Raw genomic sequence first — 19936 nt, 5'->3', positions numbered from 1 at the left:
AACACCCCTTCTCCCTTTGTCCCCAGCCGCATCCCTGGGGAGGAGGGGTAGTGGCTTCCAGTCATTATTAATCTCTTGGTTGCCTAACTGCCCGGGTTTGGCTTTTCGGCTCCATTATCCCGAGTGTATCAAATTCCCTGCTTTAAATTTACACCTAAATCCTCAGAGTTTGCTTCTCTGTTTCTGGTTGGGCCCTGACTGGAGTAGCTGTAATAAGGCTTGTAGGGCTTGCAATTTTGTTGCTTTTCTGGATCCTATGGCGGATTCCTAACTGGAGAGCGCCTCCGACTCTCCACGGGAGCTTGCTGGGAACTCACAGGCTCAGGCACCACCCAAAGGCGCTGGAACAGAATCTCAGGGCGTATGGTCCAGGCACGCAGTGTGGAGTCACAACTTGGGTGACTCTAACCAGCACCCCCTGACCGCATCACTGAAAGCCCATCTGAAATCTTTGAAGGGGCCCAGGGCAAAATGTATCCCAAAATTGATTCACTAGCGATATTCAGCCACAGCCCTTACATAAACATAAAAGTCCACGAAGAAAAAGAGGACAGTTAAACGAAGCGCTAAAACCCTCTGTGATGGGGTCCGCTCAAGACTCAACCCGTTGTGCATTAAGTGGTGATTACACAACCAATTATTTTGATGAGAGTTGGCTTTGAGTCTTGCCTGGCCCCTAACCAAGGGTGGCACACCTGTGTTTTAATAGTTATATTGACTTAGATAATTTCAGAGGAGCAAGCATACACAGGCCTTGCTTTTTCTTCCCCCCACTCCTTTATATAGTTAATGCATCAACATGAAAATACTCCAACAGCATAAAAGAGTGTACAGGGAAAAGTGGGTTGCCTTCAACCTCCCTCAGGCCCCCAAGTTTCCTTTCTTAGGAAGCAACTGCTATGATCAGTTTCTTGGGCGTTCTTCAGAAGTTTCCTACGTATGTACAAAAAAGTTTATGTATACTCATCCATTTCTGTTTTCCAAATGACACCATAATGCAAACAACATTCTATATCCCCTTTTGTTCATGCCAATGTATCTTGGGAAACACTGGTTTGTAGGGCTCCAGATCTGCCTTATTGCTTTAGGAAGAGTTCACTTGTCCATTGTACACCTACGTATGGTAAAGTGTATTCAAACCATTTCTGTTAATGGACATTTAGTTCGTTTGTGAGTTTCTTTGTTACTGCAAACAAAGCTGCAACAAATATCTGTGTCTGTTTTTATATCGGTACAGGAGAGAGTATATCTGTAGAATACTTTCCTAGACTAGAACGGCTGGGTCCGACGCCATTTAAAATTTTGATGCGATTCCGACGGGGTTGTGCCACGTAGAGCTCCTACCAGTAACTTGTCAGGGCACCAGTCTCCCACCTGCTCACATGATATTATCACATTTCTGATCTTTGTCAATCTGATGGGTAAAAAAAATGCTAAGTTGTAGATTTCATTTGCATGTCTTTAATTATGATACAGGCCTGAATTTAAGCAAAATGAAAGCAATTTTTTTTAATGTTTATTTATTTTTAAGAGAGAGAGACAGAGTGTGAGTGGGGGAGGAGCAGAGGGAGCGGAGACCCAGAATCCAAAGCAGGCTCCAGGCTCCGCGCTGTCAGCACAGAGTCGGGCGCAGGGCTCGAACTCACAAACCCAATGAGATCCTGGCCTGAGCGGAAGTGGGACGCTTAACCCACTGAGCCACCCGGGTGCCCCGAAGGCAAATTCTCAACGCTGCTCTCCAACAAAACCAAACCCTGTCGTTACATTCTGTGTAATTATTGACTTATAAGAGGTTCAAATATAATGCATATATGACGGGAGAGACACTTTGTTCCAAAGTTTGAACTCCAAAGACGGAATCTGAAAGCGGACCTCCTGGGGGTCCTCAGTGTGTTAAAAGTTAGCATGTAACACATCTGGGTGTGCCGTTTTCAAATGGTGTTAATTATACATTAAAGATGAAATTCAAATCAGGTATTTGCTGAGCTGTTGGAACACTCTTTGTGACACTAAGGTTTGAAAACTACTGATCTAGTTCTTATTTTGCGGAGAGGGAAACCGAGTCCCTCCCATTCTTGTGGGAATCCGAAACTATTTGAAAAAAAATTTTTTTAAACCTTTTTGGGAGATGTTTTTATACCCTCCTTTTGTCATGATATAGTTTGAGCCCCCAAAAGTTGTGAAACTTTCATACCCTCGTACCCTCCACCCAGCTCCTGCCAAAGATGTTTTCATAGTCTTGATATCTCTGTCAGCACAGAGCCCGACATGGGGCTTGAACTCATGAATAGCCGTGAGATCATGACCTGAGCCAAAGCCGGACGGTTAACCGACTGAGCCACCCAGGCGTCCCCATACGGTGATCCCGTTTATCTGGCATTCTCTAAAAAGACAGTGACAGTGACGGGAAGTACATCAGTGCTTACCAGGGTTTAACAGGAGGGGGAGGGTTTGACTGCACGGAGGTGACATGAGCCAATATGGTGGGGTGCTGGAAACATTCTGTGTCCTGATTGGGGTGATGGTCACCCAAATCTATACCTGTGTTGAAATTCACAGAACTATACACGGAAAGAAAAAAAAAATCTCATTGTATTATAATATAAAAAACCCATTCTATATTAAAATTCTAGTTGATTCTTATTATTTGCTGTAGTTGTGTTCTATAGTTATCGTAACCGTTGAATTACAGAGCTCCTAGGCGAAAAACAAGGTTGGGTCTCTTGAGCCTCTGCTTATGATATTTTCATCAGTGCATAATCTTATGTGTGCTTCTGTTTAAAGACATTTTATTTAACATATATTGTCGATTCGTTAGCACTGAAGTCTGACAATAGCATTGTTACTTATGCCTGAACAAACCTTACCCAACACACCAATGTTCTCTCTAAGGATGTCACAGCCTTCCTGCCTGTAGAGCACTAGACGTCGCTTCGGCACTTTGCTTGGGGCCGTTTCATTGTTAATTTTATTAAGGAATGTCTGTGCCCAACGTGGGGCTCGAACCCATGACCCCAAGATCAAGTTACATGCTCTACCGACTGAGCCCGCCAGTTGCCCCTGCTTGGGGGCTGTTTTGTTTATTTATTTAATTAATTAATTAATTAATTAATTAATTTAATATATGAAATTTATTGTCAAATTGGTTTCCATACAACACCCAGTGCTCATCCCAAAAGGTGCCCTCCTCAATACCCATCACCCACCCTTCCCTCCCTCCCACCCCCCATCAGCCCTCAGTTTGTTCTCAGTTTTTAAGAGTCTCTTATGCTTTGGCTCTCTCCCACTCTAACTTCTTTTTTTTTTTTTCCCCTTCCCCTCCCCCATGGGTTTCTGTTACGTTTCTCAGGATCCACATAAGAGTGAAACCATATGGTATCTGTCTTTCTCTGTATGGCTTATTTCACTTAGCATCACACTCTCCAGTTCCATCCACGTTGCTACAAAAGGCCATATTTCATTCTTTCTCATTGCCACGTAGTACTCCATTGTGTATATAAACCACAATTTCTTTATCCATTCATCAGTTGATGGACATTTAGGCTCTTTCCATAATTTGGCTATTGTTGAGAGTGCTGCTATAAACATTGGGGTACAAGTGCCCCTATGCATCAGTACTCCTGTATCCCTTGGGTAAATTCCTAGCAGTGCTATTGCTGGGTCATAGGGTAGGTCTATTTTTAATTTTCTGAGGAACCTCCACACTGCTTTCCAGAGCGGCTGCACCAATTTGCATTCCCACCAACAGTGCAAGAGGGTTCCTGTTTCTCCACATCCTCTCCAGCATCTATAGTCTCCTGATTTGTTCATTTTGGCCACTCTGACTGGTGTTGAGGTGATATCTGAGTGTGGTTTTGCTTTGTATTTTTGGGGGCTGTTTTAAACAGTTTGAGGGGTGCTTGGGTGGGTCAGTGGGTTAAGCGTCTGACTTTTGATTTTGGCTGAGGTCATGGTCTCATGGTTCATGGGATTGAGACCTTCATGGGGCCCTGTGCTGGCAGCATGGAATCTGCTTGGGCTTCTCTCTCTCTCTCTCTCTCTCTCTCTCTCTCTCTCTCTGTTCCTCCCCTGCTCTCTCTCTCTCTCACATACACACACACTCTTTCTCTTTCCCCTAAAATAAATAAACATTAAAAAAAATGAACAGTTTGAAATCACCAACAAAAGCCACAAACAGTGTGTAAAACGTGGCACAAAACAGACCATGAAGACCCTTGCTCAGAGAATGAGGGCAGAATTGAGGAGGCAGAACATCGCCTTGGTTTGCTTGACGTCAGCTGGGAAGGTGCTGTCCCAAGACCCAAGTTTCTTGCCCTTCTGCGCATGTCCCTGAATGACCAGGAAAACGTGTCGAGTATTGATTTCAGTGTGAAATTTGAGCCAGCAGGTAAATTACAAATACTGAACTTGGGAATAATGAGGTCTACTGTAATCACCTCCGTGTCGCTGTGTTTCCCACGTCCCCGAGGACCTAAGTGTGATGCCATTCTCTGGTCGTTGTGCTGTTAGATGAAAACTTCTGCGTGTTCTCACTAGCTTTTAGCTGCTTCTCCTTGTTTCCTAGTAACCTAGAATTTGGTGACAATGTTCATCGGTGGGGTCGATGTCCGCCTGTGGCACGGGGTACCCAGAGGAGCCCTGTCATCTAACAACTAGTGTCCTCTGTCGTGGGCTCTGGGACATTGTATCGACTTTTTCTCTTCCCCTGTTTTCTCTGTTCTCTTGCTAGAACCCCCGGCACTTGGAAGCGGAACTCCTTCCTGCCTTGGTCCTGTCGTTACGTATCATTTCTCTCTAACTTCCGTGTCTTGGTCTTTTTGCTTTGCCTTCTGGGATATTTCCTCTACTGTATCTTTCAGGCTTTCTATGCCATCTTCCACTCCTACTCTCGTGTTTTTTAACTTCCCAGGACTCTATTTTTGTTATCTGGATTAAGAAAATGCCGCCTGATTCTTACTTTGTGGAGGCAATACTTTCTCTTCTCTGAGGATGCTGATGTTTGGGGGAGGGGATTTTTTTCCCTGTCACCGAGTTGTGGTTTCCTGCGGGTGGCCTCACACTTCTCTGTTCAGCTGTTTTTGCCTTGGCCAAGGTCCCGTGCTCCTTGGCTACCCGACCTTACTGTAGAAAGAGGCACGAAAGCGCTGATTGGCAGTTCTGAACGCAGGGGGGAGGCTTGGCTGCTTGTCAAGGCTGAGCATCATTGTGTCCTTGCCTTCACCTCCTCACACCCACAGGTTTCCTTTTTCTATGCTGGGCAGATTTCCCAGAGAATGCGTGCCACCCAGCTGCTGGAGGATGGCCGCCATCTTGCCTGTGGTCTTGGGAGGTGGTGGTGGGGGGAAGGTCAAGGGACCTCGGCAATCAGTTTGTAACCCTTCTCTTGTCCTCTCTATTTTCAGTTTAGTCCCTGTGCCTAAAGCTCCCTGTCCAGAGACCTTACCTAACACAAGGCACTTTCCAGATGTGATTAAATGAAGGGTCTTGAACTGGGGAGATTGCCCTGGGTTGTCTGGGTGAGCCCAGTGCAATGGCAGTGACCTCACAGAGGGGAGGCAGGAGGGTCAGAGTCACAGAAGGTGTGGTAATGGACAAAGAGGTCAGAGAAGGACCTTCAAGCTGCTGGCTTTGAAGATGGAGGAAGAGGCCACAATCCAAGGAATGTGGATGGAACAGATGGGAAACGGATTCTCTCCTAGAGCCTCCAGAAGGATCCAGCCCTACCAACACCTTGGTTTGTGGACTTCTGACCTGCGGACCTGTAAGATAATGAGCCACTTCGTGTTTTAAGCCACACAGTTGGTGGTAACTTATCACAGCAGCGGTAGGAAACTACTACACCTCAGTTGGCACATTCATTTCAATTCTTCCTGATCTGGGCATAGGTCTGTTCTTTGGGTCCTCCTTTGAATGAGGTCCAACACCTCCCAAAGGGACCAGCCCAGTGAGACTGCGTTTGGACTTCTGGGCACCTGGACTGTAAGATCCTCATTGCTGCAAGCCTCTAAGTTCATGGCAATTTGGTGGAGCAGCGGGAGGAAACTGACGTACTTCCCTCGGCTTTGGCACGCACAGGGCATTTTAGTACCGTGTGCCTGGGATGAAAAGGTTGGCGGGGAGACATTCTCGAATAACTCACTAACTTAATAAATAACTCAAAAGGAAGCCCGCAGCCTGCAGGAAAAAAGTCAGCTTTTATTGTACCAGGATCACTTATACGGTTTTTGAAATGTATGCACATCCCCGCGCTCCTAGTGATGTAACCGAAATTGAACTAAAAGTGTGAGAGCCAGAGATCCTGTTGGGTCAGTGCGAATGTCTGCCCGCAGGACATGAAAGGTTCCCGAGACCTCCTGTAGTCGTAGGACATGAAGCCGGTGTTAACAAGGCCACGGCCAGGAGGTGTCCAAGGCAGAAGGAAGGTGCACAGTGAGAGCCACTGCTGTTAATCTCCTTTCCCACATCGCGAAGGTGACTTCGCGGTTGAAACATCACAACTGACTTCCTCTTTGATTTTTACCAGAGATTTTGCCTTCCTCTTCATTTTTTTTTTTTGTTGTTGGCAGTTATGTGACATATTTTTTTTCCAAAAGAACTTATTCAGCACTTCAAGGTGTCATGACTCTTTACTCCAGTGTCCTAGTATATTTGGCTCAAGTTAAAAAGAAAAAAAAAAGGGGGGGTTGACTTTGGTCCGTGCATTTGGCTGACCAGGCCTAGAATGAAAAAGAAAAAAAAAAAAAAAAAGAACAGAATTGACTAAGAAAAGTCACTGAGTTATAGCGGCTCATTTGTGGCCTAAGTTCCACATATTTATTCCTTGTTTGTTTGGTTTTTTTTCTTAATGGCCTCCTACTTGGGAACTGCTTAAAAGACACATGAATAACCTAGTTTAGGCTCTGGATCCTGTCGTGGGTTGAACTGAATCCCCCTCTACAATATGTTGAAGACTTTACCCCTGGTACTTGTGAATGTAACCTTATTTGGAAACAGGGTCTTTGCAGACGTAAGTAAGGATGAGGTCAGACTGGAGGAGGGTGGGCCCTTAATCCAATAGGATTGGTATCCTTGTAAGAAGAGAAGAGACACAGACAGGCACACACACACAGGAGAATGCCGTGTGGGGACAGAGGCAGAGATTGAACAGATACCGCTACAAGCCAAGGACGCCACGGATTGTGGGCAGCACCAGCAGCCAAGAAATAGACATGGTCAGATTCTCCCCTCCAGTCTTCCGAGAGAACACGACCGTGCTGCCATCTTGATTTTGGATTTCCAGGCTCCAGCCCCGTGAGAGAATTCATTTCTGCTGTTTTAAGCCACTCAGTTTGTGGCTTAATGTTATAGGAGCCACGGGAAATGAAGACAGCTCGTCAACCACAGCGCTCTTGACATTTGGGGCCAGATAATTCCTTGTCACGGGGGCTGCCCTGTGGATTGTGGGATGTTTAGCAGGATCCCTGGCATCCACCCACTGGATGCCAGTGGGACCTGCCCACTTGCGACAGCCAAAAGTGTCTGCAGGTATTGTCAAATGTCCCCTGGGGACCAAATCACCCCTGTGATTGTGGTTGAGAGCCACTGGTTTCTCGTTTAGGAATCTTCTGTCCACTGCAATGATTGGGGTGTAGCCAGTCACGCTGATTATAGCGAACCCTGTTCATTCTTTTGACCGATAAACCACTTTCTAGTTGCCGACGACTCTGGGTGCAGTGTTTGTTTCCCACACAGCATCCTCAAGTCCTGCGTTACCTCCTGGCGCGTTTCTCCCCTCTGGATAATGGGGGGACTTGGATTCTCTGCGTTTCCCTCCTTGGGCCACACAGGAGGCCCATTAGGAAGCCATGCTTGAATGTTCAGAACCACACCTGCAGACCCCTGCCTCGCACCGTCTCGGGGGCACAACTTGGTAAGAGTGCAGATTTCTGGGCAGAGAATGTTGACTCTGAATATACAAGGGTGGGACCCCACACTATGTATTTTCACCAGCCTCCCCAAGTGACTGCCATAGGAGACACATGAAGTGTGTGAACTGCTGAGTCAGGGAACAGAAAACACCATGAATTTTGTTGTGCTCGTTTCTGCCCTTCGTATACATTAGAGAGGACCTTCTGGGTCACACTTACGTTGTACAGTCCCTTCAGACTGTTTGTAGACATTTGTCCAAGATTTATTTAAATTTTCAAAGAATTTTAAGCTTACTTATTTTGAGAGAGACACAGACAGCACGAGTGGGGAAGGGGCAGAGAGAGAGAGGGAGAGAGAGAATCCCAAGCAGGTTCCGTGCTGTCAGCACAGAGCCCGAAGCGGGGCTCGAACTCACGAACCGTGAGATCACGACCTGAGCCGAAATCAAGAGTCAGACGCTCAACCAACTGAGCCACCCAGGTGCCCCTGTCCAAGATTTATTTAGAGGGAGGCTCAAGGCTGGGGGAGAGGAATGGTGAGGATTAGCAGTCAGTCCCTGTGAAATGATTCAAAGCCACTTATTCCCTTGGATCCCACCGGCCGCAGGTAGCAGAGAACGTAAGTGATGGTGGATGCAAACCTGAAGGTGGCCGTGGCCGATTCTGAAGAAGCCTGGATGCAGGTAGCCTGTCCAGGGACAGGCTGCTTCATGTGTCCCCCGGAGACTGGGCTTTCCCCAACCTTCTGCCCCAGCTGGGTCAGCACCTGGCTTTTGTCTGTAAGTTGGTCACCTGCTTCTTTTCCAAATGGCCCTAGCTGCTCACGTCACTTGCTGGTAGGAGCGTGTCCACAGACGAGAGGCAGAGAGGTGACTAGGGGGCAGGGGGGGGGGGTGCATGGCACCCGAGGACTTTGTTCCCTTCTTACAGTGATGCCGTTGCTGACGGGCACCCAGGCTCCCGCTCCTCCAGCCAATCCCCCCTACAGGGTTCCAGTGAAATAAGAGATAAAAACCATGTCAGTGAAAGGAAATAATTTTGAACTTCGTGGTAAAAAGATTTTCTGGACAAGTCTAGATTTTATGCCAGTGAAGACTTGCCAACGTCTGTTTGCTGTCTTCCCGTAGGGCGTCACATTGTGTCCCGAGCCCACATGGGATGGAAAGAGAGGCCTGACTGAAACAAAGTAAAATCAAGCAAAACTCACCAGCTAAATACAAGAGTACACGAAAAAGTGCCCCAGTAACTAAGGACATAAATATAAAGACAATTAAATAGTTCTAAAGCTTAAAGGAAACTTAGGGATCCTTTTTCTAAAAAAAAAAAAAAATCCTTCTATTGATATTATCTTTACCTTAACTTTCTCTTTTTTTTAAGTTTTTTAATTTATTTTGAGAGAGAGAGAGAGAGAGAGAGAGAGAGAGAACGAGTGGGAGAGGAGCAGAGAGAGGGAGACAGAGGATCCCAAGCAGGCTCCTTGATGTCAGCTCGGACCCCAACCCATAGGCTAGAGCTAGAGCCCATGACGTCATGGTCTCCAACCCGTGAACCGTGAGATCACGACCTGAGCTCAAATCAAGAGTTTGGACAGTTAACCGACCGAGCCACCCAGGTGCCCCTAGGGCTCCTTTTAAAAAGAGATTTTTAGGGGCGCCTGGGTGGCTCAGTCAGTTAAGCGTCCGACTTTGGCTCAGGTCATGATCTCACGGTTCATGAGTTCGAGCCCCGTGATGGACTCTGTGCCCACAGCTCCGAGCCTGGAGCCTGCTTTGGATTCTGTGTCTCCCTGTCTCTCTGCCCCTCCCCCCACCTCTCTCTCTCTCTCTCTCTCTCTCTCTCTCTCTCTCTCAAAATAAATTAACTTAAAAAAAAATACAGGGGATTTTTAGGGGCACTGGGGTGGCTCAATCAGTTAAGTATCTGCCTCTTGATTTTGGCTCAGGTCATGATCTCATGGTCCCCGGATCGATCCCCACATCCAGCTCTGCATCAGACTCCGCAGTGAGCGTGGAGCTTGCTTAAGATTCTCTCTCTCTCCCTCTGCTCCTTTTTCCTGCTCATGCGTGCTTTCTCTCTGTCTCTCTAAATCAATCAATCAATCAATAGATAAATAATAAAAAGGAATTTTTAACTGTGTATGTGTGGGGATGTGCACGCATTTTGGGAAAGTTTTATCAATATTTGGAGACGCAGATATATACTTCTGAAGACTGTTCACGATTTTCTTGCTGCCCAGAATATCTCCCCATTTTAATGGTATAAATATGCATTTTTCTTTTGGAGAAATTGGATCTCCTGTGTTGCAGGAAGTCTTGGTAGGATCATTAACGAAGATGCCCTTCCTTCCCAAGCCAAGGGGCCGATCAGACATTCATCTCCTCCCTGTCCTGCTGGAGACCAAGGACGGGGCTCCTTCCTTCCAGGGACTGGACTCTCAGCCGTCAGTCAGGTTGTTTTTGTGACCTTGTCTATCAGTCAGGTGAGAGCCCTCTTCCTGATTCGAAAATAGTTGCCTCTTGCAATATTTTCACAAGGCCGAGAGAGAGACAGAGAGAGAGAGAGAGAGAGAGGGAGAGAGAGAGGGAGAGAAATTCTCTTGTGTCTGTTTCTGTTAGGGCACTAATCCCATTCATGGGGGCTCCCCCATCATGACCTAATGGCCTCCCAAAGGCCCCACCTTCAAATACTCTAATACTGGGAATTAAGGTTTCAGCATATAAGTTTGGGGATGGGGACACAAACAGTCCATAGCAGCTGTCTAGAACTGCTCTGTTTAAGACGGCAGCCACCAGCCACTTGTGGCCACTGAGCTCTTGAAATGTGGCTAGTCCAAACTGAAATATTCTGTCAGGGTGAAATACACACCAGGTTTTGAAAACGCGGTACAAAAAACCAAGAATATAAAAGATTTCATCAGTAAGTTTTAATATTGACTACATATCGAAATGATACGTTTTGACTGTAATGGGTTAAATAAATTGTATAATCAAAATTATTTCATGTGTTTGTTTTTACTTGTGTAAACATATAGCTACCGGCAAGCTTTAAATGAGCCAGATGGATGGTACCGTATTTCTAGGGAGAGAACTAGTTTATACCCTTGCACCTGTCGGTTAAGGACCGTGGTTAAGGCATTTCTAGCTCTACCCGATCCCAGGCAAAACTGGCATCAGAAGCTTGAGGTGGACAAAGACCCCAAGTGCTCGGCTGTCAGGAGGGGGAACACACTGGGGGTCTGTGTGCAGGTAAACAGGAGGCATTCACGGGGGTACAGCGGTATGCTGACGTCGTCTGCTCTAATCTGTGTCCTACTTGTCCCATGAGTTAGTTATATTTTCATTTATACAAACTTTTTTTTTTTTTAAAACAAGAGACCATCAGGGCGCCTGGGTGGCTCAGTTGGTTAAGTGTTCGACTTCAGCTCAGGCATGATCTCACGGTTCATGGGTTTGAGCCCCGCATCGGGCTCTGTGCTGATGGCTCAGAGCCTGGAGCCTGAGAAGGATTCTGTGTCTCCCTCTCTCTCTGCCCTGTCCCTACTCGTGCTCTGTCTGTCTCTGTCTCAAAAAAATGAATAAACATTAAAAAAAAAATAAAAATAAAATAAAACAAGAGTTCATTGTAAGCAATAATATTGTGGCATCTCAGGCTTGGTACACTAATAATATTTCTTTGTTTAATATATTATTTTTTTTGAGAGAGAGAGGGTGCAAGTGAGTGAGGGGCAGAGGTGGGGGGGGGGGGAGAGAAGTGGGGCTCACCTGGGGCTCATGTTTTGCCCAAAGTGGGGCTTGAGCCCACCTGATGTGGGACTCAAATTCATGAACTGTGAGATCATGACCTGAGCCGAAGTCATGCTTAACGACTGAGCCACCCAGGCGCCCCATCTCTAAGACACATTAAAATAAACACAAAACTATTAACACAGAATCATGTTTATCTCGTGTCCCACCTGTGGTGCACATCTTGGAACATTCTGGCAAAAGCCAATGTTTGTTAATCTTCAGCAAAGGAATTCATTTGAGAGAATAGTTCATCATTCTCTGATATGTGTAATTATGACTTTCCTTCTCTTTGATTTTATGAAGCCATTTGAATTCCTCCGATGTGTTCCTTTGACATTTAATGCAATGTTTATGCAACAATCATAAAAATTAATTGTCTTCCTTCTTGAAACTATTTAAAATCCTCATCCTTGGCTTGCCTTATTGACATGTGCACATTAAAGTATGACTATGTGACAATAATAATTTTACAACAATGAATAAATGTCAAATTAATTATGTTAAAATAGTAATTTGTCTGCCTCCTTTCAAATGTATATAATTATTAATTTGGGGGAAGTGTGCAGGAAATATTAAGTATATTGTTAGAGCTGAGGTTCAGTCTCTGAAATGGTGTTTATTTTTTCTTCTGAAATGAATTATTTGGGAGTTTCCTTTTTTGTCCAAATCTGTTCCTTGATGGCCAGTGAGTTTTAGGGAAATTCCACACTAGGTCTTACATTTCAAACCAGTGGCTAGGAGGTGTCAATGGCCATATGACCAGAACTTTCTGTTCATGGAAACTTTGTAGGTTTTCTTGATGTGGGTAGGTGGGGGGGGGGGGGTTGAGAGAGGGGGCAGGTTTTTTCCCCTGATGATAAGGATTGTAGCATCTTCCACTTTTGTTTGTTTACCAGAAGAGCTATGCAGCTAAAACTAGAAAGCACGTATGGTTCTTTTTATTTTTCAAATATTGTCTTCAATATACATCTTTAGAGAATCCTTCCCAATTAGGCTTAACATTTTTGGTAGTATCCTGTCTTCATCTCAGGTAGTATAAAGAGATGAACTGAATCTCTCTCTCTCTCTTTTTCCTGTTTTGTAATTATACTTAATTTAGAACTTTTACACAAATAATTTTCCATGCATGTATTTTCACAGTACCCTGTAAGCGGATTCTGTGAAAAGCCCTGTGGCGGTATGTGGGGTTTGTGGACAGAAATGGGGACCCTGGCGGGTTGAGGTTTAGCTCCCCAATGCCCCTACTGTAATATGGTCATATTGCAAACTTTCTTACTAGAAATTACAGGGCCCAACGTTCGGCATGATTTTCCCGAAGGCCTGGGAAACAGGAGACAATGAGAGCTGTTCACGGTGGGCGTGTTTTGGGCAAACCGCTCCTCTCTCTCCTAGGCTAGGACTTGCCTCTGAGCGGTACCTGTTTCTCTTCCTTCTCCCTTCTTTTCTTCCACCCGCATTTCCCCTCTTAGAAGGCAGGCTTGGGACTCAGAGCCCAGCAAATGGAGGGGTGGGTCCTGTCCTTACTTAAATTTTTGATATGGGTGCATCATGGAATTTTTGCATCAACTTTGATTTTAAAAAGTATTGCATTAAATATTATTTATCTTGATTAGTGAGCTCTTTGGTGCCACCTTAAATTTTCCACCTGCGGTGAATGCTTCCCTTGCCTCACCTTGATCCCCTGCCCTGCCCTGCCCTGAGCTCTTTCCTGAGAAACTAAAGGACTTGCCCCAAAGTCTTGATGGTCCCTGGTAATTACTGGATCTGAGTAATGAGTATATGGGGCATCATACCATCTACGAATGTTTGTATTTTTCCAATAAAAAAATACGAGTTTACAAATACAATACACATACATGTATCTTTATATAATAGAGAAAACTTTGTTATATTGCTTTATATATATTATATGTAAATATAAGTATTAATAATAACGTTTTTCCTTATATTAAAATTCTACATTTACATCGGAAAAATTTGGAAAACAGTTGTCCAAGAACAATGAAAAAGATGAACGTTACTCTTAAATTCCACATTCAGAGGGTTACTGATAATATTTTTATGTATCTGTCTCATCTTTTGCTTGTGTGTGTGTGTGTGTGTGTGTGTGTGTGTGTCCATCCATGAGACACATCAACCAGAGGCAGAGGAGGACATCAGTTGGAAAAGCCCATTAGCAGGGTGATTTACGACTTCAAAATTGGAGATCACTATTTTATAACATATGCAACTGGCACCTTTCATTCTTGCTTACTGTATGATGTCATTAACCACTCATGAAAGGCTTACAAATAAGTGTTTATGTCTAGTTCTGATCACAAAAGGAATCCATGTTAATTTTAGAAAATCCTATGTTGGTATGTGAACGTGTGCTACCAAATCATCGCTACACTAGACATGCTATGTTGCATTATATACTTTTACGTAACAAGAAATCACAAATATTTTTCCGTGTCAGTGATATGCCATCATCTCTAACGGCTACCTGGCATTCCATCGGGTGAATACAGATTAGCGTGTCGGTTTAAGATCGCAGGCTGTGTCTTCTTGACTGCCTGGGTCTGTTCCCTGCTGTAGTTCTTACCAGCTGTGGATCGGGGACAAGTTATTGGAATGACTCGTGTCTCTGTCTCCTCACCCGTAAAGGTAGAAAGTTATAGGGCATACCTCGTGGGTTGTTAAGGAGAGCACGTGAACCAATGTCCATTAAGGCCTTGGAACAATGCCTAGCATACTGTAGGTAACCCATAAAGGTTTAAAAATCAATTGGTTATCTAATCCTCTCTGACGAGATGTTCATGTTGTATCCCACTCTGTTATTTATTTATTTATTTATTTGTTTGTTTGTTTGTTTATTTATTTATTTATAACAGTCCCAAGGTCACCTTATTAATCTTAGAAACACTATTTTCAAAGACAAAACCTTCAATAAGCAATACATAAATATATTACTTGTATAATTTGAACTTAAAATATACAAAGCAGTTATGTGTTTCATTTAGGGATGTACTCACATCCCTGGAACCCAGTCTTTTTTATTTTTATATATTTTTTTATTTTAGAAAGAGAGAGGAAGTATGAGTGGGGGAGAGGGGCAAAGGGAGGGAGAGAGAGAGAGACAGAGAGAGAGAGGGAGGAGAGGGAGAGAGAAGCCTAAGCACACTTCATGCTTCGCGTGGAGCCTAACTTGGGGCTCAATCCCAGGACCCTGGGAACATGACCTGAGCCAGAACTGAGAGTCGGACGTTCAACTAACCGAGTCACCCAGACCCCCCCCTCCCCTCCCTGTTTTTTAAAGTAGTGCTGTGAGCATCATCTTTTTCTTAGGTGAAATTCTTGGAAGTGGAAATGCTGGACTGAAGAACGCAGATGTTTGTAAAGCTCATGATATACAATACAGAAGTGCTCTCTAGAAAGGTTGTGTGAACTTCTGTTCCTGCCATCAGCTGAAATATTTTCAGTACCCGTTTTGCCAAGTTAGAAAGTAGTATTATTGTCATTATTATCTTACATTTCTTTCACTAGATATCTGTCTTTTCCCTTTCCTAGTCCCTGGTACACATGCCTATGTTAGTATGATCCCCCTGAATCTCATGTAAATGACATTTTTTTCATTCAGTACTGAACGAGTGTTTAGACGAAGTGAGTATTGTTTAAAGTGGTAGTGTCTTTTAAGTAACACAGGTAAGAGTGAATGTTCTTTTCCTCCTGTCCTGCTCACTGCAATAGCCATGAGCACGTTGTTCGGTATTCTTCCGGACCCTTTAAATAATCATTTAAAAATAATACGATGGCTGATATGTTCTTGTTGTAAAAATGCAAACAATATTCAAATGTATCTATGAGTTCTTATTTCTGGAGGACATCTTAGTATTCTCATTAGTATTCTCTGAATGCAGAATGCTTTTTATGTTTACCACTAGGACATGGACATGTCCACACGGGTATATGCTGATCTGTTCAATTTTTCAAAATGTCTGCAAAGCACTCTCTGTCCTGCTTATCTGACTCTAGTCAAAATTGATTAGCTATTCCCTATTGATGGACGATTGTCTCCAATTTGTTAATACTGTAATTTGGTATATTCAACACCTTTTTACCTATATTTTTGCTTATTTGTATGTGGATAAATAGCTCAATGTCCAGTTGTTGGGGTGATTTGTTTAAAAATACTAATGCAGTCAGTAAACAAAGCCAGGTAAAGTTAAGATTTGAGACAATACAGTTGTAATCTCTCTTCTTCCCCCACTGGTTGACTAAGGTATTCCAGCATAAATAATAAATGTGCTTAATTAAAAATGAAAATTAACCAAGCAAAAGAAGCCCGGCTTCAGTTTTAAATTCTTATTTACAAACATTAATTGTGTCTTGTTTTTTTTTTTCCTGCCTTCACTGTGAACTTTAATTTTTAACTGTAACCCAAACCACCTTTAAAACAAATCATTTATTCCAAAGGTTTGCGATGTCATAATTGCCTGGTTATTTGGATGATGGATGTGTCATATCTGAAAACAAACTAGTTATCTTGCAAAATTTATTTCAACATGCATTATCCGAACCACCAAAGATGGGAACACTGCATGGATAAATATGATAAAAACCATGATGGATTTAGAAGCCTGGTGCTCAGGTTTGGTATTTCGTCATTTTTATTATATTGTTGGGTCAAAAATGTAGAAGGCCAGCAAAGGAACCGTTAATGCGCCTTTTGGAGTTTTTGTTTTTTTTTTTTCTTGACTGGGAAGCAGGTAATTCTAGCCTAGAAGTGCTCAAATGCTTTACAAGTAATAGGAACCAAGTGGGAAAAGCATGTTTTATATTTTCATGCTGACATCCTCATAGAAAAAAAAAAAAATTAAAGATTCAGAACACTTGGCTGTGATTCAGTACCTAAACACTTCCTGGTGTTTTTCAGAATTCCCTAGAGACCCATAAATGCTTCTGTGCTAGAGGTACCATTGTTGCCTCACACTTGGGACAGTTTATCAAACTAACGAGCTCAAGAGTGATGCTATTTCGGGCTCAGCTCCACCAGGGAGGGACAGGAGAGAAAACAAAACCAAAATTCAGACAGGAGCGTAATCCTAAGGGCCAACGTGACAAAAAATTTATTAACTCATACGCACCAAATCTTACCCAGAGTAATACTCTCGGTGGAGATTTGACTCTACAAATCTTATGCCATTTCCTCAAGTCAAAGCCTTTATGGATGAAGCAGTGGTTTTTACCCTGGGTGATGTTTATGGGTCGCGACTTAAAAAAGAAAAAAAAAAAAAAAGTACTGTGTGGCTTTCTCCAGGAACAGAATATTTGCAAATGGCTGGGGAAGAGGTAGAATGTGTTTTTCTCTTGTTAGGCGCCTAATGCTTCGTTTCTAAATTAACAGAAGGGGGAGGAGGTTCTAAAATTCATTTAGAGAGACTTTTCCTTTCCTTTGGGACTTGGGTGACAGGTAAGACTGGGGGAAAATGGTGAGTTTCTGTGTCAACTTGTTTTGGGACGTGAGCTACTCATGGGATGCCTGGGGGGTTCAGTCGGTTGAGCGTCTGACTTCAGCTCAGGTCATGATCTCACAGTTGGTGGGTTCAAGCCCCAGGTCGGGCTCTGTGCTGACGGTGTGGAGAGCCTGGAGCCTGCTTCGGATTCTGTGTCTCCCTCTCGCTCTGCCCCTCCCTCGCTCACACTCTGTCTCTCTCTCTCAAAAAGAAACATTAAAAACATTTAAAAACAAGTTCAAAAAAGATCATGAGATAATACATAATGAGAAAAGAAAACGGAGCTTATATAAATGTGTGTTCCTTTTTTTTTTTTTTTTAAATATTTTTATTATTTTTGAGACAGAGAGACAGGGCATGAGCAGGGGAGGGGCACACAGGATCCGAAGCAGGCTCCAGACTCTGAGCTGTCAGCACAGAGCCCGATGCAGGGCTCGAACTCACGAACCGTGAGATCATGACCCGGGCTGAAGTTGGACACTTAACCAACTGAGCCACCCAGGTGCCCCTGTGAATGTGTATTTCTTAAAAGCTTTGTTACCTATGCTTTTCTAGGTGAAATCAGACACATGTTGGGCGCACTTGTATTGATGGTAACCTAGCATGTGATCTGAACTGGTAAGGCCATCTTACCAGCTTGCCTCACGCAATGCTGAATCATTTTCAAATTCAACGGGTGTTGGAATGGACTCTTCACATATTATCCATCAAACCTGAAAACATTTTCTCACAGGTGACTTACTCCAGTTTGGTTTTACTATTCCCAACATAACCAAATTTGAATTTTTGAGTTGTAAAGTGGTTACGTTAGTTAGCATTACAAATTTGGGTTCTTTTTTCTTTGATTTCATTTTGTCTCTTCTCCCCACCCTCTCCCTCCCCACCCCTGTCCTTTGTCAGCAACTTCACAGAAGAGGCCTTCTGTATTAATTATATTATCTGCTTCTTTTTGAAACTTTTCTTTGGGGCACATTTTCCACATATAATTAGAATGAGGCATGAAGCGATTTTAATTAGTCCTATACTGTTTTCTTGTTTTACGGTAGGAAAACCAAAGCAGCACAAACAAATGAAATCTGCTGATATTTCTTACCCTTTAGATCTGTGCCCAAGAGAAGACATTTTTCCTGGAATGGCATTAAAAAAAAAAAAAGAAAGTCAAGTATAATGTATGTAACTCTTGTGTTCTTGGTTACATTTTTTTTTTTTAAACCTTAAGACATTATTATTTACATTGATGTTTGAAGTCTTTCCTCTTGAGGAACTACCTATTACTTTTTTCATAACGGCCTAGGCTTCAACAGTAATATTTTGTGAATGATGATGGCAAAATTTATGTTCTTGGAACTTCAGACTGTGATTTATTCTATTTTGAACCTGAACAGGAACGATTCTTTCCCGACGGAATGGCCATGCCTCACATTTACCCTAGCCACACCATCAACGAATTTTGCCTGAAAAAACCATGGTTGCCTGATCATGTTTTTATCATCAGTAATTTCATCTGAGTCACGAAGCCCACGGATTTCCTCACGCTCCGCATACACTTATTTATTTACCTTTCTGCTTGATACTTTGGGGAAGAAGAATTTGGATTTAGGATAAACTTAAAGCCTAGGTGTGCAATGAAGTATATATATACATATATATATATATATATGTATATATATATATATATAGCATATATATACATATATATATATAGCATACATATATATATACATATATATATATATAGCATATATATATGTATATATGCTATAATGCTGGAAACGCAGTGCGAAAAAGGCCTTCAGGGAAGCAAATGCTCACGTGAAACGTGTAGAGCAGAGCTTCTTGCTAAAAAGGGAGAAAAATGGGAACATTACCACTATTTTACATTCCCGTGAACTTTTAGGTCATAGCCCACATTTGTCTCCCGTTTTCACCCCTCAGCTGTCCCCTTCCCCCTGCGCTCACTGTATCCTGATTTCTTTTTTTAAATGATCTTTCCTCCCTGAGCGTGGTCAGAATATTCTCACTTCCCACTACGGAGGCCACGGAGGTCCCTTCCCGGAACTACTTATTCCCGCGCAGCCAACGCTGGGCACGTGACCTAAGGCCAGCCAATCAGACTCTCTCTCCCAGGACTTTGCACTGTGGGCGTGACTCAGAGATGGTCCAAGGACGGTCCCTCAGAGGTGTGCTGCGTTAGGTCCTGCCTCGTTCCTGGTTTTTGTTCACGTCTGATTTTGCAGCCTTCCCATAAATTCTGGAGGCTTCTGAATATCCTTCTGGTGAATTTCCTTTCTGCCTTTGCTAGCCAAACGAGAGTGGCCGGACACTTTCTGCTTTTGCCACCAGAGAACCGTAAGATGCAATGGCATGCGTCTCTCGTCGCCCAGGTTGGAGTGGTGAGCGGGGATCACCATCCCCTTTTTAAATATTGGGAACCGTGGGTTCAGAGAGGTTGAATGACTTCATGGCCCAGATCTCACAGCGAATAAATGACAGAGCCGTGATCCGTTCTCACACCTTTTCCCTGTGCTTTGGAGGCACATCTTCAAAGGTAATTTCGATTTCCTTTAGTGGCAAAAAGCTTGACTTCAGTAGCAAACAGCCTCATGTTTGCATCTCGGCCAATGGCCTGAACGTTGAGCTTTATGAATGGGGAGATAGTAGTATCTATGAATCGGGGTAATAATACCTATGAACGGGGACAGTAATGTCTACTCCAAAGGACTGTTGTGAGGACCATGTAAGGTGATGA

General features: G+C 43.6%; 1 long non-coding RNA gene across 1 annotated transcript; it reads right to left on the bottom strand.

Annotated features, from left to right (window-relative positions):
• Window positions 1–1023: 1023 nt before the first annotated feature.
• On the bottom strand, window positions 1024–5486 carry LOC122236947. Its single transcript, XR_006215126.1, has 3 exons — window positions 4437–5486; window positions 2427–2561; window positions 1024–1414 (listed from the first exon to the last, which is right to left on the bottom strand). It is a non-coding gene; the product is annotated as an uncharacterized LOC122236947 (long non-coding RNA).
• Window positions 5487–19936: the final 14450 nt, after the last annotated feature.

The sequence above is a fragment of the Panthera tigris genome, chromosome A3 (assembly GCF_018350195.1).
Source record: "Panthera tigris isolate Pti1 chromosome A3, P.tigris_Pti1_mat1.1, whole genome shotgun sequence".
In the NCBI taxonomy this organism is placed as follows: Eukaryota; Metazoa; Chordata; class Mammalia; order Carnivora; family Felidae; genus Panthera; species Panthera tigris.
Note: the sequence above shows the minus strand (reverse complement) of the source record. Positions and strands in the feature narration are given on the sequence as shown.